This window comes from Odontesthes bonariensis, chromosome 1 (genome assembly GCF_027942865.1).
Source record: "Odontesthes bonariensis isolate fOdoBon6 chromosome 1, fOdoBon6.hap1, whole genome shotgun sequence".
In the NCBI taxonomy this organism is placed as follows: domain Eukaryota; kingdom Metazoa; phylum Chordata; class Actinopteri; order Atheriniformes; family Atherinopsidae; genus Odontesthes; species Odontesthes bonariensis.
The window spans coordinates 8,092,988-8,120,266 of NC_134506.1; the positions used below are offsets into that span (position 1 = coordinate 8,092,988).

Genomic DNA, 27,279 nt, shown 5'->3' on the forward strand with positions numbered 1-27,279 from the left:
TTTTGAACGCTGCTTAAACTGTAAAGTTGAGAGGGTGTTATATGTTGTATTTTCTGTTTAAGACTAGAGATTTTTGAGGGCCCAATCAAAGTCTTTCAGCATAGGGTCTTTCTGTCACAGAATTTGATTTGATCAAACCATTAGATTTTTTAATGCTATCCAATTAGTGTTTATTGACTTTTATTGACTCCTTTTCTATGCCTAAACTAAACCAAACAGCAACAGACAGCAGAAGCAGTCGAATGGTAAGTACTGTGGGATGGAAGACAAGCACAAATGTCTTGGTGATAAACTCAGCCATCCATTATTAAACCAGAAACCTTTTCACTTTTTAAAGCTCACAATTCCTGACAGTTTCATGAAATGACATTAGACTATACATATATGTAATTGTTTTTGTGTCCATGGGCATACATCAATAATTACAAAACCCATTCTTAAAATACAATGTGTATTAGCTATACTGGTCCTCAGTGCAAAGCGTTGCACTTTCACAAAATAGGACCAAAAAATTTTAAATTACTGTATTTTCCCTACTCATTTCCCTACAGGGATGCCAATTATGTCTGGCTAAATAATGAGGTGGATATTCAGCATCTCACTAGATCTCTCTACTAGATGATGACAGTAAACTGATTTCTCACTGCATCTCTCATGACCATGTCACATGTCACACAACAATGCACAAGTTCGACATTGTTCATTTGGCCACAAACACTGAGAAGAAGGAATGAGGGTGGATGGAAACATTTGTCTACATCTCCAATGCTTGAGAGCAGAGTTTGAGACCCATCACACACGGGGTTTTGCACTGTCCTTTATTTTTTCTAATTTGCTGTCACCTGCAATTCCTCACTTCTTATTACCTCACTCTCACAAGTGAATGGTCAGGGTTGGGAGTTAGAAATACATGGTTTGGTTGGAATTAATAAACATGGTTAAGCTAATCTATCTAATCTATCAGTCTATATCTGCTTCATCCAACTTGGAGTTGTATGGTTACTGAGCCATGTTCCAGCTACCATTGGACTAACTACCATCACATGGCCAACACAGAGACAAATGAGATGAACAACCATGCATGCTAGTACTCACGGTCAATTTATAATTACCAGTTTAAATGTGGGAGGCAGCTGGAGTATTCAGTGAGAATGCACACATGCACAGGGAGAAGACCCTTGTAACATCTAAATCTGGTTAGGTTTAGATGCTGTATAGAATACATGGTTAGGTTTAGGCAAATACTAAGTATATTGTTAGAGGTTACAAAGTCTGCTATCCCTGGGTTGGGGTCCCTGTCATATCACAATGATGATGCCCTACACAAAACTTTGGAACACGTTACCATCTCACAGTATTTACTATGGATTGCAACACTTCTAAATTTTGGAGATGTGGACCAATACTTTTAATCCAGGTTTCTTGTGAGAGTGGGCTATTGGTGAAACAACGTCTGAAAAAACATTTGATGCAGAAATGCAGTAATAGTAGCAACAAAATCTTCAATAATATTTTTCATGAACTTCGTGATTGATCTTCTGAAGGCCCTGTTGAGGATTATTGTTTGATTGTACAAAGAGATCAACAGAATAAGCTGGAGGAGTGACACTTTTCTACCTCATAAAAAAAACATTTGACAGAGTAAAGACTACCAAAAATGAAAATAGTCAGATTTTGTTTTTGGGCTGTCAAAAAAGTTCCTGTAGAATTAGTGACCTGTCATTCGTGCCATCAGTCATTGTAAGAAATCAGCAAGGGCTAAATTGACAAGTTGCTTCCTGAACACTGATGAGAAAGGACAAATAAGAGATTTGGTAAGCTATGCTGATTGGCAAATTTTGCCAACCCAGGTGTCAGAACAGACTCAATTACTGCTGTGAGTAAATCCGTTCTATATTTATTTACTGTAATTTTAACTCTGTTATGCAGTGAAATGCTTTCTCCCCAGCTGTCATTAAGAAAAGCAGCCCAGCAGCAGCCCAGCAGGTTAAGGTGGAAACTGCACAAAATACAGTAAAGAATTAATTTCAGCTCTGCTTTACCCTACACAGATTCATTTACTCAAAAAACATGTGAAAATTATCTTGGATTTTTTTTTTATGGCTTTAGAATTTCTGAGACTGTTGTCTCCAGAACTAAAATGTGTTAAAAAATGAGCTTCCTCCTATTGTTTAAAATATACTGTCTGTGAATATTGCCCCAAGGGATACACAGGGAAAGAAGGTTAAAGTGGTTTAATCAGTTGACAGTAATGCTTTGAGGCAACTGACTCTGAGACAGAGAAGAAAAAAGGATGTTACCTGTCAAAAAGTCAAAAATTCCTCTCAACCAACAACAACTGCATTTCCTCTGATTCTCTCTTCACAGTGCTGTTAGAAGATTAGGTGTGCTGTATGTATAGCACAAAGCAAAAGTTTTAGGTTAAAAAAGAAATGCATTGTTACATACGAAAAAATGCTACATTTAATTCATATTTTAACTTTTTATAAAACAGAAGATACAGAAAAAAGTATCAGTTGTTACAGTAAGTGTAGTTGTTAAATCATATAAAATGGTTGCATGTGCAACATTTACTGAGAGTAAGTTTTAAATGATCAGATTTGACCTAACCTAACCCAGTTTGTTTTGATTGTTCATATAAAAGCTGCCAATGGATGCGTTTATAGTCGCTTTTATTTCCACATCACACATCTTGTATGTAGAAATTGTGTATTCTTAAAGAATAGAATCATTAAAAATGCTTCAAGTGAGGAAATAAAAATTAAAAGTCATGGAGCATTTTTTTCCTCTGATGTGCCCTTTCAGTTGTAGTTTCTTATTACTACACATCGCATTTGCAGCAACAATAAAACAGACTACAATCAGGTGACCTGGTGGATTGGCACATGTCTTTTTTTTCAGCAGTGCAGCTTGCTGGAAAACTATAACTGCAAGACAACATCAGCTGAGTGGTTGTGTGGTATGCATGTATGCATGCATTACTGATACAATCATTCATTTTTCTCATAGGCATATTCAGTGCTCGAAATATAGTTTATGTAATTGAATACCAGAAGCATTAGTTGAGTGGAACACAAGGTCTAATTTTTTTCCAAATATTTTCCCTTATTATCTATAGTGTAATGTGTTCTTTCCTCTGCTTTTGTTTACCGTGATGATTGGATTTTGTGATGGAATATGCTACACTTTCAGTTATATATGCAATTTTTGGTTAAGCCTTAAGTTGTACACCAGTCTGGCTGTGTGGGAAAGCATGTGTCTTGGATCCATAATTTGGATCTTAGAGATACAAGTTATTAGCAAACTACAGAAAAAAAGACTAAAGCTGAATACTTATAAAAGATCCTAATAGGATGCAAGTTGGATGTAAATTTGCAAAATAAAGGGTTTACACAGTGAGCCATCAGATTGCCAAGCTAAAAATTAAAGCTGAAAGCTTTAACGAAGAAAGAAGTTTAAGTTATAGATGAGGAATAACATTATATATCAAGCTGACAATTAATGTGCAGTCTGAGTGTCCGATACCATTTTGAAGAGCCCATCTGAAGTCACAGCAAATACACATCTAAAACTGGATATTTAATGACTATCTTTGTTATTAATTATTTGAGTTTAAAATGGAACAGTTATGCTGCTTTCTTTAACCACAAATATTTAATTTTTTGTTTTATTCATACTTTAGTGCTTTTCATTTTCTTTATTCTTTCCTTCTTTCCTTTATATTTAGTTAGAAAGAATCACCTTTCAGCTGTAATACAGCTAAAAGAGTCACACTCTGAGAGTCACAAATCATATCTCTGCAGACACAGAGTGAGAAGCATGACAACCTGGACAGGTTGCCAGTCAATCACAAGGCAGACACATGCAGACAGACAATCCACATTCAAACTTACACACAAACCACAAATTAACCTTTCTTGTACTGTTTGGTTTTTTTGGATTGTTGGAAAATAAGTTAATAAGATCATAGATACTAAGTTGAAACTAAAGGAAAGATTAAAAGGGAGTATGTTAGATAGATTTGTGCAAGAACCTCTTTCCCACTGCCTTTCCCTTTGTGATTGAAAAGCTGTATCACTTAATAAATTTCCATGTTTTGCATAACCCTTTGTTTTTAAAGTTATTTAAACATTTTTTTTAACATTTTTTTCTCTTCCCTTATTTTTCTAGGATTCATTTCATGAATTAGTGTTTGATAATTGGTAGGGAATTGCCCAGAGTATTTGTATCCTATTGATACAATTTTATTTTGCCCACATACTACCACAGATTTATGATTTAACCTTGTTCTTATTTCAGAAAAAATAGAATTAAGGTTTGAATCAAAACCCCATATTTCTGAAAAACCTAAGAGTGGAAAAAGTAGAAAAGCTTTCACTCTTTCTCTTTCTTTCTCTGATCTGTCAGTGAAAAAAGTGAAAAGTGTCAACTAACAAGTATTAATCAGTTTGTAACACAAGGGGACATCTACCCCTTTTATTACAGGGAATCAGTTGAGTCTAGCCAGACACCATTGAAGAGTGAGACTGGGGGGGTACTGTAATACTATAGTGACTTGCCATTTATAATTGGCCTGCAATGGTAGATGGTGGCTGGCAAGGACAGTTTTTTTTTTCTTTTGTTGAACACAATCTGTGTCTGCTGTTTGGGCGATGCATTGTTCATGACAGATAGCTCGCTGAACAACGACTGTTAACTACAAGTCATTGACAAATATGTTCACAATGACATTATGGATAGATGAGGCAGCATGATGGAAGATCAATGATCATCTTTGTTGGTACTTTTTACCTTAAGATCATTTTAACATAAATGAAAAAAGAAAAACTGCTGGTAAAAGTCAGGCAGCACATTTATGTAACCTTTTCGTTTGAATAGTCAATAGTAGATTGATTAATAGAATATGTCCAGTTCCCCCTGCCTCATCCCTACAATGCATGGGAAGGACGCTCAGGCAGACAGACAAGGGCCCAAAAGCCTTGGCACGGATAAAGTTTTTTGATAAAGAACTCCCATCATTGACTCACCTCCCCATCTATTCTTCCAAAGAACTCCTCCATAAACAATGAAAAGTTAATGAGAGGCAACTTAATGATGTAATGAATATGGCAGAGCCCAAGGTCAAACATGGATGCAATCTGGGACCAGGCATAAGACGGGGCCAGGTGATAACACATGGTTTTATATGTCTCTCTCTCTCACAATCACAGAAACACACTGCGTCGTAATGCATGTCTGCACTGTAAAGAATTTCCCCGTAAAATAACAGTAAAATACTGGCAGCGGGGACGCCAGTATTTTACTGTTATTTTACAGTGCAGCTACTGTTATTTATTTCAACAGTATATTACCGTTTTTTGGATTACAGTATATGACCGTAGACTAACGGTAGGTGTTGTGGTTATTTTACAGTGCAACTACTGTTATTTATCAAGCAGTATAATACTGTTTTTTGAATTACAGTACATGACGGTAGGATAACTGTTGGTTAGGGTAATATTACATTATATGTCAGTGTGTTATAAAATCTGCTACTTTTGAAGGAATTCGTATAAATCCTCACCAATTTAAAACCAAAGTATGCAGCGCTTTTCAAATACCCAGTCCTATGCTACCACATTCATCCTAACAGCCAGTCAACATCCAGAGGTCCTACAATAAACACATAGCTCGACTTTCTTGTATTTTAATAACGTCTTGCCTTCTAGTGCTCTAGTGCACATTCAACGACATGCATTCATCACTGTTCAGCACTAACTCTAACACCGTTTCCCAGAACCGATAGTACAGAGCTCTCACTTTAAACTTATTCAGATGATAATTAATTTCACTTATTAACTTATTTCACTTAAGAACTACTACCAAACTGTGTCACCGCCAGCCTGTGACTGTCATCCAGCTGCGTAGCGATGCTCTGCCGTCCTAATATGGCTAGCTTCGCAGAGTTATCCATGTGTGCTCTGGTGTTTCTTTATTCCATCAGAAATATGTTTCATATCCCTTACTCCTCTAACTGTCCACGTGGGTCTCTTTCCCAGTCGTTCTAAAAAGCATACACGGAAAAAAAATTAAAGCGTTAGCATGGCTGCATCCAGCTAGCCGAGCCTTTATGGTGCACCAGTTAGGAGAAAAGCCTCTCACGTACCGCTTTCCCTTCTCGCTTGATAGGGAGGTCAGGTTGATCCGGGCCAAACTCTTTCACCCGAAGCTTCTCCATCAAAGTTCTGCTCTCAAATGGGTCTTGAAGTAGAGATCTTACGGAGTCAGGACTTGGTCTCATCGGGGTTGTCATTTTGCTTGCTATCATGTAGAAAAATTGCGCCTGTTGAGAGTCTTACCGCTCTTAGTTTAGGTTTGTGGCAATAAAACTGTCGCCCTTCGTGGAATTATTTTGACAGCGCTGATTGGATAAATTTGTATCATACGTTTGACAATATAGTTATGCTATTGGCTACTCTGCTACAAAACCCCGCTTCCTTGGGCCGTTTCTCCATCGCCCCAGAGTTGAATTTGAGACAGATTATATTATATTTTACACATGCTCAGAAACATAGAAATTTTGACCTTTTTTGTAAAATTCGTAAGAATCATGCTTTCTGTTGGGAGGTCGGCGCCCTAGCGCCCTCTATTGGCCAGCCGCTGCTGCAAAGTAAAGCACAACTTTACTTTACCTGCTCTGTTGAATTCCACATGGACTTCTCGAATGATATGACGGAGTTGTGCTCTCCAAAGTCAAGTTCAGGAATAGCCAGTTAGTATATAGTCACTCAAAAATGAGGAGTTTGATCAGTAAAGAAATGCTTTCATCAAAACATAAACATAAGCCCGCAATCATCAGTAAGATGGTGATGGGTAATAACTGGACTTGAGAAGGGATGTCTCCACTGCTTGACAGAAAATACTGTTTTATTCTGTTAAATTACAGTTTCTTATTGCTAACTGAGGATGAACTGTTAATTTACATGGAAGCATAAATATTCAACAGTATTTTACAATTATTATAAAATACAGTTGGATACTGTTGTAAATCCACCGTAAATATACAGCAATTCATTACAGTGTGTTGTTTTGAATACTCATCTGCCCAATTCAGCATAGTATTCAATGTGTCTCAGTCTTTTTTTGTTGTTGTTGTTGTTGTTGTTTGTTCGACACAGGGAGATTTGTGTGTGTATTTATACATGTGATGGCAGTATATGCGTGTTAGAAATACTATAAGTGGTACGAGATTTATGTAAAATCGAGCTTTCTTTACAAGATTGGTAGAAATCATTTTATTTTGTATATCTGTTGAACATGTGTTTAGTTCCAACAGTAATAAAACAACATTTAGGCCCCTAATTCATTAAGTGCTGCATAGGTTAAATAAAGAATTAGAAAAAAAAGAAGGGTCAGTGCTAAATTATGAGGAAAAATATATGAGAAAAGAGGGAGACGACAGAGGTTCTAAGCTTTGGCTCGTCATAAGCCAGGTACTTTCTCTCTTCGATCTGTTTGGCCTCAGCTCTGCCAGGCTAAAGATACATCACTATAATCATTTACAGCCTACCACCTCCACATAGGGGAGGGGAGTAGGAGACTGAGGAAGTGCTGAATTGAGATGTCAATTACTACTCAATTTCTACTCAAGATGGCGGAGCGCACGGGTGCAGCTGCTTCTTGCTCTCTAGTCTGGTGCTTAGTTTTATTAGTGTTTTTAGTGTTTTATATAGACTTTTGTAAGGCAGCCATAGAGGCAGCCATAAAGTACAGTCGTCAGGATTTGATCGACCTCGGCCTAAGGTTAAAACTCTCCATAAACACGGAATATCAGTGCACACACGATATTCCCAAAATCATAGCGATACCAATGGGATCTACGTGGATGATGAGCCTGCCCAGCAAGCGACAAAGACGGAGGGAGAGGAAGCAGAAACGAGGATGCTGGTCGGGCCTAGATGCCAGGCTAGGAAAACATCCACACAGACCACCGCTCCCGAGCATCTTCCTTACCGCCAGATCCATCACACACAAAATGGGCGATTTCAAGCTTATACTTGCCACGAACAGTGCCATCTGGAACTGCAGTGTCATCTTCATCACGGAGACCTGGCTTCACCCGCTGATCCCCGACACTGCAGTCCAGCTAACGGGCCGCACGACACACCGTCACAAGGAACAGATACTCGAGTGAGAGCAGAGGTGGGGGGATCTGTGTTTACGTACATAACAACTGGTGCTGTAACAGAAGGATCATTGACACACACTGTTGCCCTGATTTAGAGGTTCTGGTAGTCTCATGCAGACCTTTTTATCTACCAAGGGAGCTAACAGTAGTCATTGTGATGGCTGTTTACGTCCATCCAGATGCGAACGTTAGCACAGCCCTTAGTCTCCTGCACGCGACTGTAAACAAACTACAGCTCGCCCACCCAGAGGGTATTTTTAGTATTGCCGGTGACTTCAATCAAGCGTGCTTAAAGACTGTTTTGCCCAAATTCGTCCAGTACGTGAAGTGTGCCACCATAGGGGAAAATATTCTGGACCATGTTTACTGCAACATCAAACATTCATACAGAGCCACCCCCTTCCGCCATCTTGCTGGATCAGACCATCGCTGCCTTTACCTCACCCCCTCCGGAGACAAACAAAGCCACAGATAAAGACCATCACAACGTGGCCTAAGGATGCTCTCCCTCAGTTACAGGACTGTTTTTAAAACACTGTTTGGGACATTTTTAAACATCAAAACCTACAGGAATATACAGACATTGGGCCTCATGCAAGAACATTTTCGTATTTTTATTCTAAATCTCTCTCACTTTTTTCGCACGAAGGTCTCGTACAAACACGCCACGTCAGATTCAACAAACGCTCTTAACTTGGGAAAAAGTGTGTAAACGACCTGCGTAAATGATGAATGCCACCCATGCGTATTTAAGGGCACGTGCACGAGGATAATAGATTTGCATACTCCACGCCCTAAATAATACCATATAAGGCTACGATTCCGCTCTCCTGTGCCAGGAAGTGTTGAGTGTTGAGTCGAGAGAATGGCACCAAGGCACAAAAAGAACAACTTTACGGGCTCTGAGATTGAAGTTCTGCTTTCAGAGATCCAAAAAGGAAAATATGTCATTTTTAGCAGTGTCAGCAGTGGAATTACGGGACCTGCTAAAGCGAAGAAATAGGAAGCAATTAGGAGTGCTGTTAATTTAGTGTCACCTGTAGTGTCAGCGAAATAAAAAAGAAATGGTTTGACATGAAAATGGCTTACAAAAAAAAACGTCTCGCCATGACCAGGCGCTCGATGACTCCAACTAAAGCCGTAGGAGACCCTCGTTCATGGCAGTATTGTACAAATCTGGCATGCCTTCTCTGGGCTATAGTGCAGTTTGTCCTGAGACACTCCCACCTGGCCTTCAGCTCAGTGTGCTCCACGACAGCACGGGTGCTTTGATGGGTATATGTGTGCAGTTTATTGCTCCGATTATGATTGGCAGTCCAGCCAAGGCATGAAAGTCCCTCTTAATTTGTACTTCATTGACAGCGGTGTATGGGAATTTGATGTACCATGGGTGATAAACTGATGAGAGTTTTGATGACCAAGGGGAGCGCACGACTCACAGAGGACTGGGACACCCCCGATCTGTCTCCAATCTCCCTCTGAAAGGTTCCAGTGGCCAAAAATCCAAGGGTGGTGAGGACCTGGACGTGTGGTGGAATTGGGTTTGATCGGTGTGTTTCTCTCTGGAGTTATGTTTCTACCAAGCTGCATACTTGCAGCAGCACAGTCCTTGGCAATCTAAATCGCGATGTCAGCCATATGTCTGTCTACACGTTCTCGGAGCACACATGCACTAAGGCATCCAAAAGTAGAAAGTCAGCCGCTGGTTACGCTTCCCATTGACTTTGTTATATACAGAGTCAAATTAACCTTCAATTAGTGCACAATTTAAGTCAAACAGAATAATTTCAGCACAATTATGGGGTATAATTTATATATTTATTTATGTTTGCTTCAAAGTAATTAAATATACAATCCATTAGTCAAGCAAACTTGATTGGAATAACATCTGACTATTTTACGAAACTTCTACGACAGGTCTGGATCACTCGTAAATTCTGTTCGTACCTGAAAGAAAACGTAAAATACGAAAAGATTGGTGACGGCGCAAATTCTCTTAAATCAATCATACGCACGACTTAAGAACAAATCTGTGCGTACGAACGGTTGTTGCATGAGGCCCATTGTACTTTCCTATATCAAAAACTGTATGGACAGTCACAGTCAGTAAACGGATTCGGGTTTTCCCAAACCAGAAACCATGGATGACCAGTGAGGTGCAGGCACTCAAACTCCGAAACACCGCCTTCAGGTCTGGCGACAGGGCCCACAGTGCGGCCAGAGCAGATCTAAGGAGAGGCATCAAAGAAAGCCAAGGAGGCCTACAAAAGGAAAATTGAGGAGCACTTCACTGACAATAACCCAAGGAACATGTGGCAGGGAATAAAGCACATCACCAACTATAAAGACAATAATCAGGTGGCTGTGAATGGCGACGCCTCACTGGCAGAGGATCTAAACTGTTTCTTTGCCCGTTTTGAGACTGTAAGACCAGACACAGCCACACCACATCAACCACCCCCCTGCAGCAGCACACTGACACTTCAGGAACATGAAGTAAGATGTGTGCTGAGGACTGTAAACCCCATCAAGGTTGCAGGCCCAGACGGTGTAACTGGGAAGGTACTCAAAGAGGTACACCTCAATCTTCAACTGTTACAGTCCATCATCCCCTCCTGCCTGAAATCTGCCACCATAATCCATGTCCCCAAGAAGTCCCCATGTCCCCAACCATCGACAGCTTGAATGATTGCAGGCCTGTTTCACTTACGCCTGTGATCATGAAATGCTCGAAAAGCTGATTGCAAACCACATCAAAGACCCCCCCACACACACACACACACTCCACCAGTTCACCTATGGAGCAAACCGCTCTACAGAGGATGCCATCGCCATAGCTCTTCACACTGCACTGAGCCACCTGCAACACCAGGGGAATTATATGACATTTTAACTCATAAACTTTCCCACCTTGGTCTCTCCATTTCCATCTGCAGATGGATTAAGGACTTCCTGACTGATCTCCCACAAACTGTCAGGCTTGGCCCCCATCACTCCCCCACCATCACACTCAACACTGGCTCCCCACAAGGATGTGTACTGAGTCCACTCCTGTACTCTCTATACACATACAACTGTATACCAACCCATCTCTCAAATTTGCTGACGACACCACCTTGGTCGGGCTCATCTCAAGCGGATACGAGTCGGCATACATAGATGAGGTTGGTAAACCTGAACACCACAAAAACAAAAGAGCTCTTCCTGGACTTCCATAAACACAACACAACACGGAACTGGCCCCTCTGATTGTTGAAAGGGTCCACACCTTTAAATTCCTGGGCGTCCACATCACGGACAACGTCTCCTGGTGTGCTAACATCTAGGCTGTGGTGAAAAAGGCTCAGCAACATCTCCATTTCCTAAGGGTGCTCAGGAGAGACAGCCTGGAGGAGAAGCTGCTCGTGTCCTTCTACAGAGCCACCATGGAGAGCATCCTGGCGTACTGTATCACAGTGTGGTACGCTGGTTGCACAGCAGCGGACAGTAGAGCTCGGCAGAGAGTGATCAACACAGCTCAGAGGATCACTGGTTGCTCTCTACCCTCCCCGGACAATATTGACAGCTCATGACTTCGCTAGCAGGGCGACACACATCGTCAATGACTCACCCCACCCCGGTCATGACTTTTTCAACCTGCTGCCCTCAGGCCGTCGCTACAGGTCACATAAAGCCAGGACAAACAGGCTCAGAGACAGTTTCTTCCCCAGAGCCATCAGACCTCTAAATACTCTTCACATACAATGAAACACGCTGACTTTAAATATGCAAAATAAATCTATGTGCAATCACCCTGCCCCCCCACCTGAATATGCAATACACTCGACTAGTGTAATTATGTTTCATACTTTTATTCTACTTCTTATTTTATTGTTGTTTTTCTTTTGTACATATATGGCACCAAACAGAGCAGCGCTCCTGATTCCATTGTATGCAAGTCATTCAATGACAATAAAGCCTTTCTATTCTATTCTAATTCAAAAAGTTACTGAAAGCCAAGAACTGGATTTTGAGGTTTGCAGGTTAGCTAGGATGCAGAATGCTAGAACTGATATGACAAAATATCAAAATATTACTTTTTTTGTCACACTTTGAATCCATGGAGAAAATAAATAATGTTTCTCATATGTGTTTCTTATCATGGAAATATCTACACGCATTTAATACAGTGCAGCTTTTTTAGGCTGGAGCCTATCCAAGCTGTCAATGGGCGAGAGGCAGGGTACACCTTGGATGGGTTGCCAGTCCATCACAGGGCCACATAGAGAGAAACAACCATCCATGCTCATACTTAGGCTATGTACACACGTAGCCGGGTATTTTTAAAACCGAATATTTCCCCCCCTCCGTTTATAAAATAATTTGTATCCACATTACCTCGTTTTCGAAAAAAAACGCCTTCCACACATAACCGAACATCTGCGTTTTCACCTGTCTTGACAACCCAAATGCATTTGCTGTTTTGCGCAATCTGCCCTCATCAGCTAAATAATAAAGTGTGCACGCAACTTTTTTGAGCACACTGACAGGTGATCGCATGACAGTGGACTGCCCCCTCGATATGAGGACGTAATAATTCCGACAGCGACAGGAGTGAGGACCGGGACATGCGAAATTGTCACGCCATTCCTCTGGGAGTACGACTTGGGCGTGTAAAATCAAGGCAGTAAACAGCGCCTGCACAATAACCACCACAGTTCTCAAGGCATCCATGCTTCTTCAGTAAACAAAGGTCGCACTTTAGACTTTAAAGCAGATTTGTTGTTGTTTTGGCGCATATTGTGACGTTCGAAAACGCAAAACTCCGGTTATCTCTGTCTACACGCAGCTGCATAAGCGGAGTTTTCAAAAATCTTCACTTTGCCCGGAGTTTTTAAAAACATTTGTTTACGATGCGTTTTTATGCGTTTTCATGTGGATGACAGGTCCAAACGTGGAAAAATATATTCGTTTTAGCAGATACCCGGCTACGTGTGGATGGGGCCTTACTCCAGACTGTTCCCTGTGAGTTGCAGCAAAAAAGTGAATACACTACCATTATGATACCTTAGTGCATGTAAACTTGTACAATTCCTTCGCCTTTCTTGGGAATCGTTCTCTGGTTCAAATATGCATGCTGAATGTCCTTTTTAAAACTGGATTGTAAGCAGGCTGAAAAGGTACAACTATGCCTTCTCATAACCTTTGTCAGGAGTCATTCTCCCTTTCTGTCTCTTGCAGATTTTCTGTCAATCTCCTCTTTTACAAGCAAACATATACTAAACTTTCCATCCTCAAGGCGGCACGTCACTCATCTGATATACTGGGCAGCAGGCACTGTAATTCACTAGCACTGTACAATATCATGTTAGAAAGATTATGTGCTCTGTCATAAGTACTAAGATGATGAGTGTCAGTGTATAATCACTAAAACTGAATGTAGATTTAATGTACATCGATAGTTTATTTTTGTTTTGCGTGAACATCTCAAGAAAATTTTGTATAAGAGCTCACAGTGGAAATAACCATGTTGGCCATTAACATTAAAAACTCAGTCTTCCTGTAAAATTTATTTCTTTATAATGTAATTGTAAATACAATCAAACCACTTTTGAACATAGTAAGAGATTGTTTAAGATGATCATCATGATCAACATGATCATGATCAACACATTGTATCAACACATGTGAGTCTAATACATATCTCACAGCTTGATCTTCTATGTAGTGCTGACTGCCTGCAAAAACTGCCAGCATATCAGGAGCACCATGTTAACTCAGGGTCATTTGAACAAAGTGTAAACACTCAATCTTCCCATCAAATTATTTTAAACCTTGTATGAACATAAACAGACACTCCAACAAGAATCCCCCAAGCAGTGGCATTAAACAAGAGTTCTCATTTGATCTCATAAATAGTGAGATCCTACTCACATAAATCATGTTGATATCGTACTTTTGGCCTGAGCAAAGACTTCAGGATTGCACATCCCTTCGGTAAACAGGTTCATAGATCTATACATATATATATGTATTAATATGTATATATATGTATGTATACATATATCGTGGGACTGATTCATTTTAAAAAGAGACTTGAAAAGACCACTTTAAAAGGAGTTGCCCCCCCTCCCCAATCAAGCTACCACCATCTCCTTGAAGTATGAAATTCTGTGTGTGGGCCCTGGCTAAACACTGAGAATGCAAACATTTCCCAATAAAGTTGTTTAAAAAAGGCCTTGGCATAGATGGTTTGAGATAGGGGACATGCTGCGTTAATTACAAGGCCCCATTAAAATAAACTGCTTGTATAAAATATGACTCTTTCCCTCTCACATTCTCGGGGATTTGAACATATAAAATATCAGTGAGGTGTGTACCTCAGATGTGCTGTTTGGAAACCAAACAGAGCAGCAGCTCTCTGGTTGTAGATTGGAACAGAGAGCTAGACAGACAAAGAAAGAGAATGAGGGGGAAGGGGGCAAGATCAGCAAAAAACACAACAGAACTCTACAATAAACAAAGAAAGCACTGTTTATTCTGTATTTAACGACTTATGAATTCTTCTCACCCCCTCCTTGCAACTGCATGGCATCCACTGAAAGGGAAAATAGGCCAGTTAAGCACCAGGTTTATTATTCTTCAAACTCTTCTCTGAAAAGTAATATGTTTTAAAGGCACAGTAAATGCACTGGTGTGTTCTCCCCATATCTGTTTCAGCTTTTCCCTTACCAAGCAGTATGCCTGTGTGTGTAAGTGAGTAAAGTTATACTGCAAAAAGAGAGTCTGAGAGATGGATTATTTTTTCTGAAGTGTGGACTTAAGTTTCTGCTCTCTGTTGCTGGGTGGCCCACTCTGTTTTAGCCGTGTTAACATAAGAATAGAGGGGTGGCCAAGAGATGAGGGAGTGAAAGGAGGGGCTGGGTAGCTGGGTTGCTGGTTTAAATTATTCTGTGCCTCTGCTGCTGCATAGCAGGAGCTGTTGTTATCCACTTAGAACATCAGACGATTTGTTCCTTCTCCATCTCCTTCTCTCAACCCTGTGGGTGTCTTTATTTGGAACCCTTTGTACAAGTGTTATCCTATAACGCCTGTCCCAGCCAGGGTGTACCTCCGTCACTCCCACCTGTATGCTTTTCCTGTTCCGCACTTTGTTGGACTGAGAAAAACAGTCTTTCCAATAACTTATGTTGCTTTCTGGTTTTCCCCTGCAAAATTGTTATATCTATTGCAGTTAATTAATGCAATGACGTTTATCAACTTTTCAAGCCTTTATTCTTTTAAAGATTTTACCCTTGCAATGATTGCAAGAAAAAATATGACAAAAAATCTAGTGTTTAATGTTATCCCACCTGGCTGTTATCCAAGCTTAGTGACGAGAACTGTGACGCCTGCAAGCCCAGATGAGGAATGCAGTTATGAGGAGATGTTTGTATACATTTAGACTGTGCTTTGGAAAGCAGCAATGGTGGTTGAGCAAAGCTTAAAGACATCTGGATGCGATGAAATGCCATTTGTCTAAACAATCAAGAGTCTTACCAAAGCCACCCAATGTGCAGAGTACTTTTCGTACATACTTATGCAATGTGCTTCAACAGACGGATATTGAGAAATATTTCATTGTGACAACCATATGACTTTTTTTCTTTTTCTTTCTTTGCATCTCTCCATCTTTTTGCTGTAAACATGAAAATGTGATGATAAAATTTAATTTTGAATGGGGGAGGGTGGAATTAATGAGAGAAAACAAACATCTGAGTATCAGTATGACTGAGAGAAATCCTTCATAAGCTCATATATGTTGTTTTTGACCACCAGGCATTTGTCCACCAAGGAATGCAACAGAGTTAAAAAAAAAATCTTTGAACTACACCTTGTTGGGATGTGTTTCTCTGTAGCCTAAAGACCTGGAATTACTACATAAGCACCCACACAGAGGATGAAGCATCATGTGTCAAAAGAAATGCCACAACTTGAGATTTATTTTCCAATTAATTCCATTAAAACAAAAGGTCTGGTCAGTCATGGAAGCCAGAGCTCTGACTTTGCGACGGGTGTGTATGTGTGGTGGTGGTTGTGAAGGGAGCAGGCAGACATGACTGGGATAATAAGCGTTATGGAATTTAATCAGATTTCTAAGAGGAATTGATTGTTGTGAGGCAGCCGGTGTAGGTGTGGGGTTGACAATAAGATGAAACTTAAGTGTTAATTTTTATGCTAATCCTCTGGCATCTTTGTGTGATGTAATTTAGTCCAGCAGACTTTGTGTCACAGATATGAAATTGTCCCTCGTACAGAGAAAATGTCAGCTTGCCAGACCCTGAAAGCTTGTAATTTATTAGGTATGTTTCTATTAGAATGTGTCACAGTTGTTAGAGAGCCACATGTGCAGGCAGGCAGCCATGCCACATTGTTTTCTCCCTCCCTTCCCTTGCTGTACGTTTCACTCATTCTGTTCTTGTGAACTTGCCTCGTCCTCCTGTCTATCTTTTTTACCCTCTCCACAGGGGCATCCAGTTCTTCAACATGTCACACATATACATTTACACATGTACAACGGCACAAACACCATGCGTGTTCTTAAAATGGTCTCGGCTCAGTCTCGGCTTCTTCCATGGGACCCTAATGTATTATCATATATGTGGTAGTCCCTCCCCCTTGGACAAAAGACCATTTAATACAATTTAATGACATTCCCCTAGAATTTGTGTTTGTGTATGGGAGAAGGGGGAGGGGGTGGGAGGGTCAGGAAGGGGAGAAAGAGGAAAAAAGAAAGAAAGGACCTAATGAAAATAGCATCTGTGTTTTTCAGGGTTCACCCATGCAAAGGTTGCAATGTAAAAAAAATATGATGTTCTCTCCTCTTTCTTTGAGAAAGGGGAGTTTGAGGGTTGGTTGTTATTATTATTTTTATTATTATTATCATCATAATTATGTCACCTAAAAAAAGTACCAAAACCACAGTACGATAATGCAATATAATTACAAATACCCCATTGCTTAAGTAAGAGAGGTACAATCCCTCAAAGGTGGATTTTGTAACCTTGGTCTTCAAATATGATCACCACAAGGGGACGTTTTACCAGATAAATCTTGAAACCAGTGTAAATCTTAGTGATTTTCTTTTTTTTTAGAGAACAAAAGTCGAAACAAAACACTAAACATTCATCTGACATGTAGCCTGGTGATTACTACTGGCATTTTTAATTTCAACTGAAAAATTGTTAAGAAAATTAGCCAACCAACAACTACCAATAAGACAAGCAGGCCAGTCACAATAACAGAACTACCATTACCTAAAGAAAAGTTACAAGTACATCAGATTTTAGTCCTTTACTGTCGAAAAGCTGTCTCCATTGAAGAAAAGTAACACCATAGTCTACTCTTCTTTTTACTCTTCTTTTTTTTCATTTCGTGTCTTCGCTGAATGTAGTATCTTTGTGAGAAGGGGTTGCGGCAAAGGTAATGTTCGCTTGCGAGGAGTTTCCGCCACTGTTGTAATTTCTCTACTAACTTCTTATCTCTAAGCTCTGTTTTCTACTTTTTCTTCTGTTGGCTCCAGGGCAGGCTAGGCACTATAGGGACTCTTGTTCCTTCAAGTGATGCAAAGTAGTATCACGATTTTTCGGTCTGCCCTTACAGTTCTATCATTTAAATGTCTCACCTACACAGTACAAAGGCGCTTTTATTTAATATCAGAGGTGTTGCTTTTCAAACTTGGCTGACAGTTGTAGTTAATTTTTTTTAAGCTTTTGTTTCTATTTCTAAGAAATGAAGATTGAATATATTTTTATTCTTAATATAACAGGGTTGTGATGATATGAGATTTTTAGATAAAAACATGTCAGCATATCCCATGGTAGCTTTTTTTGTGCAGCAAAGCATATACATGCCAAGATTGGAACACTGCTCTATGAGTAGTAGAATGTGTAAGTCCTAACTCTGTATATTAATTCTAACCCTCAGCCTGTGTTTTTTAACTCCTAAACCTTATTCATTGTTGAGCGCGAGCAAACTAGAAAAGTGAAAAGAATCAAGAAATGGAATGGAATGGGTCTCAAACTTGTGTTTGTCATTAAATCAACAGTCAAACCAGTGTGAGATTGTTGCAGTTTCATTGTTTTTACAGTAAAGGTAAATTATGTATCCACCCATTTTCTATACCCACTCAATCCAATTCAGGGTTGTGGCAGGGCTGGACCTTATGGAGCTGTAGGTGAATTATTTTTCTTTTCGTTTTTTTAACACAATTTTGAATTAGCAAAGTTGAAAATAAGTTGAGGAGAAGATGGACACACAAGTAAGATTCTCCATCCATTTGTATTTTTTTCTTCTTTATATTGCTGATAAGCAAACGTACATGGTAAGATAAGCTTAGTATATAATATGTTCAATGAGTGATTAAGTCTGCCTCTCTCAAGCAAGATTCAAACGCCAATGCCAGAGAAATGTCACTCCAACAATTTCACATAAAGAACATCAGCACAATTCAATTAAAAAAAACTTTTATTTGTCACCGGGGGGCAATTAAAGGCACACAGGGCAGTTGTACATAAGTAACACGGACAAGATAACTATCCTGCAAATGAATGAAAGAGCCTTGTATATATACTGTCTGCTGTCTTACAATGTGGAAACATTTTCACTTAATGTGTCTACAAAGTCTATGAAAAATGCTCACACAGTGCAAATATGTAAAACAACTTCTGGAAAATAACATTTTGTGGCTCTCAACAGAGGCTAGTCTACTGAAGTTGCACTTCCTGTTTTCCCCCAGGACAGAAGTTCAAGTGTCAAATTTTAAGCATTTTAGTTATTTTATCTACTGCTGAGTGTGTTAAGTGTTTCTATATCTTTAGTATTGTATAGCCTTTTCGTAAAGTTTTTTTTTTTCCTCAAAATACAATATATCCATATTAAGTGTTGTGAAATATGAATTGCTGTTATTATTAATGGTAAAAATAATTGGCTGGCTGAGCTTAAGTTAGATGAGAATGCTGCCTAAACTGAGACAAAGACTAAAGAGCCTGAGGAGCACACGGCGGTGTTGATCACAGTGGACCTCAGTGAATGTTTTTTTTTTTTTTAGTATTATTAGTAGTATTATAATAATGATAATAATAATTGCGCTTTATAGCCCCTTGCCTTGATTGTTAAAAGAAGAATAAGCAAAGAAAAGAAGCAAAAGTTAATGAATATGAAGAACAACACTGCCCACCCATAACATTGTGTTAAAAAAACGTAGTGCGATTAGTGTGAGTCTTCTTCAGCTCTGCTGTAACATAGAGAGATACAGGAGGTCCTTCCTGCCAGCATCAAGAACTTATATCACTTCATATTAAAAACTGATGATGACTGTTTATTTATTTATCTAAATACTGCAATAATATAATTCCAATTGGGAAAAATAAAATATTTCTAACTTAGTTTAATTTTATCTAATTTCAAATATAAAGTTACATAAATCAAGGATACACAAGTTCAAGGCAATTTAATTAATTACTTTCCAAGTTTTCAAACTTTTTTGGGCAAAAAACTCTTTTACCCCATTATTCCAGGTTCTCACAGTTTGTTCTATGTCAAGTTGTCTTCCTTTTTATGTTTAAATACTGATAAAGTTGCTACGCACTCTGCTCATATGTTGAGTGGAACTAAAAAGCCAGTCTAAACTGTACTCAGTGGGCCCAGAAAACACACTGAAAGGTTTGGATGCAATTCACATATAGGTCAATTAAATGCAACAACATCTGCTCTCTTCCTAACATTTGCATATAGCATTCATATGTTAATGATGTCCCTTGTTTTTTTCCCCCTGCATATGTGTATGTGCATGCTTTTTGTGTGTACTATTTGTCTCTCCCTTTTTTCCCTGTACTTCCTCTCTTCCTCCCAATCTCTTTGTATAGCCAAACAAAAAGAGATGCTGAAAATTTGGATTCTTACTTCTCTATTTAAAAAAAACAAACAAAAAAAGATACTCTCATCCTATTTTCACTTCCTCTTGCCTAACGATTAAAGGGGAGGTTAGACTATGCCACAGTTGTTCAACTACCATGCCCCTAATTTCGACATGAAGCCCCTTTAACAGCAAAGAAGGCAAGGCCCTATCTCTTCCCCAAGCAGCTTAATGCCTTATAAATCAATGATGACACAGATGGACTAGCGATAATCTATTTAGAATGCCTCACAGCAAATATTGTTGTGTAGATCATTAGACAGTCAGTTATTTTAGACCCCTAAAACCAATATTACCCTTCTCATAATGATTATAGCAGTAATATGTAATATGATATGATTTTAATTTTTATTTGAAAACAAAATATGAAATATTAGATATTTTAAGTAAAATCTGGTTCTAGTAGGGAAAATATATATCGATTTAATTGTTGATGAAGCGCAAATATGTTTAAGAGGAGGTGTGTGTGATTTGATGGCATGGACTGCTTGAGAACAAAAGACAATGGTGTCGCTGCCTTCTGCTTAGGCCAAAATGACAAGGCTTGTTTCTTCAAAGAAGGAGGGAGGTAGACCTTTAGCAGAATTTTCTTTAGGGCATGTGTGTGTGTGTGTTCTGACATAAGGGTGGGGGTTAATGGCAGTCCTGGGTCTCAACCCCTTTTCATGGTCGATGGGTGTCAATTTAGCGTGTGAGGGTGAGGAGGAGGAAAAGAAGAGGGGGAGCTGAAGGAAAAAAGAACAGAGGAGTGCAAAAAATGAAGTGGAGGTTGTCAGACGTGGCAATTGCTTCGAGGCCCTGATAAATATAAGCCCTTATTGATCGGTTGAAAATGAAAGATCCCCGAGTGGCGTGCAGTATTTAGCTTCTTGTCTGCCTCACGTCAGCGGTGGCCTTGCCTTGGAGGGATAGATTTTCAGCTGTGCCTCCGGGCACCGCAGTACCCTGGCTTTGATTTCATCTTTAACCTTTTTCAGCTGCGTTCCCTTGACCTCTGAAGCAGCGCTTACTGAATTTGTTAGATTTCCATCTTGACATCGATTCCCCTAACCCCCCCCAATGCCTCATACTTGTCTTCCTTTCAACCCATCACTGTCTTCTTAATGCAGCATCCCCTGTCTATTTTCCTCCTCACCTCACAGGTCTATATTTCATTATCGCTTCAGCTTTAAATCCTTCTGTTCTGTGACTCCCTCTAGGTGGCTATTCCAGAAAGCAGTAGTCAGTGAGGAGTGACAGTGAGAAAGGCCTCTTGATCCCAACAGGTTGAGCACCAGTATGCAGGAGGTGTATTAAAGTAAGTTTACACTTAATTTATACCTTAGAATGCAGCAAAAATGCTCTCAACTAAATCTTATTTCTAAACCCTGCATGTTATTTGTTTCTCACATATAACTATATATATATAAAAAAAGACACACATACACACAATTAAACACACACACACATTCACACATTCAAACTGTTCATCATTCACCCACCATTTAGTCTTATCCCCAAAGGCACTCTGTCTTAAACAAAAACACATACACATACACAAACAGTCACGCAGCTACAGTACACTGCTGCTATGTGCGCAGACAGAACTTGTAACAATCTGGATTGTGATAATCTATGATAATCATCCACCACATGCCACCTAAAAATGCACATGGGTGGCATTCAACACCCACACTGGCACATTGCTTCAGAGTATCTCATCTCCCTCTGTCGCTCTCCCCAATGTCACTACCTCTAGTGTCAATGTCACCACTCTTCTGCTTATTTCTCTTTTATGTATGAGGAGGCTTGCTCTATAGCACACGGCGAAAGGGGGAAAAGAATTTTGAACAATTTATGTTTGGCATTAGTGTAATTGAATCCCACTCATATATCAAAGTAAGAAAGTTCTGAGAGGTGGATGATATAAATGCAAGGTAGGGATCCATGAAAACACCGATCTGTCCCTCCCCTTTCTCTTTTCATCCAGAACAATGTCTCCCATCTCTTTTTTTTTCTCTCCCTCTTTCCCCTCTTTTAGCTAGATGGATGATAAATTTCCAGCTACAGAGCCAGCAACAGCTGTTGGCAGACAGGCCTGATATGAGAATAGCAGCATAAGATGATCGGGCATTAAAGATTAATATGCTATTTAGCCTAGGTGTATTTTAGGTATTTGACATTTTCATGTCCAGGACAGACTAAATTTATTCATAGTGCAGAAAAAAATTATAAGATAAATAAAAAAAAAATTAAAAAGGAAGAATAAGGGTGGGGAGCAAGATTAGGGTGGGTGATGCAGGGAACATGAAGTGAAGACCATTCGTTTTTTTTTCCCGGTTTTTATCCCTAATTCTCTTTGCCTCTCACTACAGTGTTTTGTGTGTGTGTGTGTGTGTGTGTGTGTGGGGGGGGGCATGCTTGTATCGTATATGTTTATATCGCAATAGAGTATGGCAAATCATGAAGTAAGGTAAGTAAAACACCACACAAGAGAAAACTCTTGGTCAGAAAAACTACCTCTATTTAAAAATGATATCTTCAGGATTAGTGTAAGTAGCACCACAGCCAGGATAAGACTAGAATAATAACAAAAAAGATAACTATATATTTAACTATTTATATCTTTGTCTTTTTATCTTTATATATATATATATATATATATATATATATATATATATATATAGTATATGTGTGTATACATACATACAGAAGGAGCTCCACTGTTGCTGTATTATGTTGTGGAGAGGATGGGATGGATTGTCCATGATGGTGAACAGTTTCTTCAGCGACTTCCTGTTCCTCACTGACTCAAACCTCTCCAGTTTATGGCCTATCATGGTTTTAGCCTTGCAGATGATTTTGTTAATCCTCCTGATGTCTCCGGTACAGATTCTGCTCCCCCAACACACTCCCTCAGTGGCCAGCTTCTTTTTGTTCAGTAGAGCCTTCAGATCACTGGTGATCCAGAGCTTACTGTTGGGATAACAGGGAACAGTCCTGATTGTGATGGCGGATTCCTCACAGAAGTTAATGTAAGAGGTGATGTAATCAGTGAGGTCATTGATGTCGTCTCCATGTGGTTCACAGAGAACGTTCCAGTCTGGGAATATACCTCCTTACTGTCCTTGTGTAAACAGGCTGTCTTTGAACTGCAGGAACATACTGTGGTGACAACAACTCCAGGTTGTGATCTGATCGTCCGAGTGGGGGCAGGGCAGTGGCACTGTATGCATCCTTTAGATTTGCAAACAAAAGGTCCTGTTTTTCCTTGTGGAGCAGTCAACGAAATGGTTAAAAATGGGCACTATGGAGTCCAAACTGCAATAGTTAATGTCACCGCTTATTGTCAGTGACACGTTATCTTACAGAAATGCTAATAGAAATTTTTTTACTGCAGCGATCACAATTTTTTTATGTATTGGGCAGCCATATTGAATTTGGGCACAGAAATACCCCAGCAAATTGAGCAATGATAGAGGTTAGATAGTTCCATGTGTGTGAGTGATTTAATGAGACACAAACTGACAGAAATGCTAATAGAACGTTTATTACTGATGCGATCACCACTTTTTATGAATGGGGTAACCATGTTGAAGTTTGTAGTTAGGGTTGGTGAGGTACTTCCTGCGTCTGAAATCTGACTTTTCCAAACATATAAATACAGTATGCATACAGCTTTTTGTGACATAATTGACACGTGCTCTCATAACAGTCCCTGCAATATACGGCTGAAACAGCCCAGTCAAATGCAACAGCGATGTCCTAGTCACAAAATTCTATTATCATTCTTCAGCCAAAATTGACATAGTTGTCGTTGGAATCTATCACCGAAATATTGTTTTATGTTGTAGTATAAACCACTAAAAAAAATTATTTCTACAGTTGAACCCCAATGACAGCCCGAACTCATTTCTTTTATGTATTTAAAATTAAGTTTTTTTTGTGTCGACATGTTTTTTTGGTGATGGGGCAGGAGTTTATGTCGAGTAAGCTTGAAAAAGAGATTTCTAACATTGAATAGATATGACTGGAGAACTTATTCTCTTGCAAATCATGTTATTTTCCTAATCATAATCAACTCGGTTTTATTGCTCAAAACCTAACCAAGTGGTTTAAATGTACGGCCACTCGGATTTTTTAACCCCACAAGCAAGACGAAAGTCATGTTGTTACCATCTGTTAATGTCTGCATGTTGAGTCAAATTTCAAGTATTTGAAAAAAGACTCGACTTGATGTTCAGTTACTTTCTTTTTCCAGAAATTTCATCTGAAACTTTTGTCTGTGTTCAAGAGTCATCTCAGAGACACTTACTTACAAGTGTAACTAAATAAGTCAACTACAATTGGCTGATTCAAATTTCAGGTTTGGCTGATAGTGTCAGAAAGAGATACTTTTTCAAATTAGTATCTCCAAGGTAAAAAATCTTCCTCTTTAGATCTATGCCCTGGATAAATAGATAAACGGATGTAGATGACTAACAGCAAGTTTAAACCCATGTATCCAGGACCAAACATAACCTGTACTCCTTCATGTCCCTCACTTACCAACTATGTCACAATTTTGCATCAGTAACACTTCTTATTGAGTTCATTTATACTTCTGATTCAGCAATTAGTCATCTTACTTATCTGCTAATTTTTCATTTTCCACTTTCAACTTCCCCCTTTCTCTCTCAATCCTTTTACATTGCTTCCACACTTGGCAGAAACTTCCTGCTACAGCACAATACTGTATATACACTGACTGTTATTACCTTGGGGAACGTTTAGCAGCTCTGTGTTTAACACCATAACCTCCGCTACATCAGCAGTGGCAACGGAGTAGAAAAACCCGAGAGGTGGAAACCAGAGACGGCTCGTGTTAGGCAAGCATTCGACTGATCATCACAATAAAAACGACAGGAGGGAAGAGAGGGGGAACATGTAACAAGTCTTTATTTCAACCTATTGGATGATGAGTGATTCTTAAGGGGAGGGATAATTACTTGCGATATCTCTCACTACAAAGTAAACAGAAATCAAAGCCCTTCATGCTTGGAGACAGAGGCACTATATGAAAGAAAGTATCTTAACATCCCCCTTCATTTCTGTTTGGTTTTTTCTCTGTACTTCCTATTGATTTTACATAACTCGTGTTAAGTGAAACTGTTTCAGATACAATGGATCCACTTGACTTTCTGTTTGAGAGTTATGTAGTGATTGGCTCCCAGTACAGTCAAATAAACCCTCTATTAATAATCAGACTTACTTAATATCCATCCAACAAATAAAAAGTCAAATTGAAATATCAAGTAAATATTTTTTCTCTCTTTGATATTTTGCCAGTTTCTGTGGCAGTGTTGTTTTCAAAGTGTCGCAATGCCCAGTGCACCTTTGAAGCTGAAGCTTGAAGTCATTCCCTGTCACTGCAATTCAACCACTCTCCCCTGACTACCATATTGTATGTATCTACCTGGCCCCACCAAGCCCAGCACCCGGGAGCTTACCCATTCCTGTCCTGCCAGGCGGGGAACTGTGTTAGTTTTGAAAGGACAGGAGGGTGCAACTTGACACGTAGCAGGATTAACAGAGGAGTAAATGTTTTGGACATCTCCAACTATGTACTTGTCCCCAAGTGCCTGAGAAAATATTTGCGTGCCATATAACCAAACACTGACAGCAGTTTAGGTAGTGTCTGGGAGAATGTTCAAGGGGTTGATTACTGTGTATGAGTAATAGACAACTTATCAAGATTTCATCTTTGCTGTTTCCATTTGCTCTCTCTATGTCCTGCCTACTTCCTCGTAAAATATGGACATCGATAGAAGACTAGTGAACAAAAGCCTCATTGCAAATTTCCACAAAAGGCCTAATCAAAGTAACTTCAACATTTTAGCAACATGCATCCCCATCCCCCCTGTATCCTCTGTCCTTCCTCCTAGCATTGGCTGCCCCCCTTTCTTCCTTTGTGGCATTGCTTGCCTGCCTCGGCAAGTTTCCTGAATTAAACTGCCGGCTTCCTGTTCTTTTATATGCACAGCCACATCTGGGGAGCCCGCTCACAGGGCCCCGCCGCTTAATAACAATCACCTTCCCTTTCACTCGGCCCTGATTGTTTCTAATTCGCCCTGACAGATAGTAGCTGACAAGCCGCCCGCGCCTCCCTCCTTCCGTGACCCGAGCTCACTCAGCACACTTACAAGGCCTGTCATTTTTAATATTTGATTTTCACTTTGTAAAAAGTTATGTGTTTTAGAGCTGCTACAGACACCCCACCCCCAAAATCACATGATGAAATCGCTGTTTAACAGAACCCACATTGGATGGCCATCCCTCTCTTTCTCTCTTTCCTCTTCTTTTGGTTTCACTTTGTCCTTTTTTGAGGCTTCAGCTCTTCATCCTTTTCTTTTTATTAATTACCTTTATTTTCCCTTTCTTTTTGACTTTGTCATTTCCAGCTTCTCTTTTCCTCCTTGTCTTGTTCACTCAGTCTCTTCCTCGTCCCCCTTACACCTAGATTATGAAGACGAGGCAAGTGAGAGACTCTAGCAGTAAGATTGTTCAGGCTCATTTGTAAGCCCGTCTGTAACTCACATTGAGCCATCTCTGCAGACATATTCATCCAGGTGCATACAACACAAAGCCATGTTGCTAAGGACAGCTGTATGTATAAAAAAATGACCACATCCATCAGTGAGACATGCATATTAAAGGGTTCCAGCATTATTTGCTTTCCATCAATTCTCATTAAAGAGACATGGAGCCATGTAAAATGCATATCAGGTAGGGTGATCATTAAATGAAAGGATGAATCGACAGCTTGACGGATGACATTTTGCTGAGCAATCCATACAGCACTTCAATAAAAATACAATTTGGAGCTCAAGACAAAGAAATTAATGAGAAAAAAAAGCAACAAAAGCAGAGGAGAAGAGAATGATTAGGAGATATATAAACAGATGAACAACAGAACAGTGCTTAGGAACCACCCCATGGTTTGTACTTTGATTTAACTGATAAGATCAATAAATCGTCCAGCAACTCTGCAAATACCTCTGTTCTGTCTTTGCATCCAGCTCTGTGCACCCAGACATTGTCTAACAAACACGTTCCCCACTCAACCCACCCCGCATGCTAAGACACGCTTCCAAGTCGGGACACTGAGGTGCCCGGGGCGCACCCACTGCCATTCTCGTCTTTACCAATGACAAAAACA

At 39.6% G+C, this 27,279-nt stretch overlaps 1 protein-coding gene across 3 annotated transcripts in view; it reads left to right on the forward strand.

The window, feature by feature from the left end:
- znf536 (zinc finger protein 536) overlaps positions 1–27,279 on the forward strand; it is a 203,555-nt gene that overhangs the window by 65,479 nt on the left and 110,797 nt on the right. For 2 of the 3 annotated variants that reach the window (XM_075469018.1, XM_075469076.1), the window contains exon 3: positions 21,302–21,399. The exons of the other annotated variant lie outside the window; for it this stretch is intronic. The gene's annotated coding sequence lies outside the window, so the exon portion shown is untranslated. The remainder of the gene's footprint in view (positions 1–21,301; positions 21,400–27,279) is intronic. 3 annotated transcript variants of the gene reach the window in all.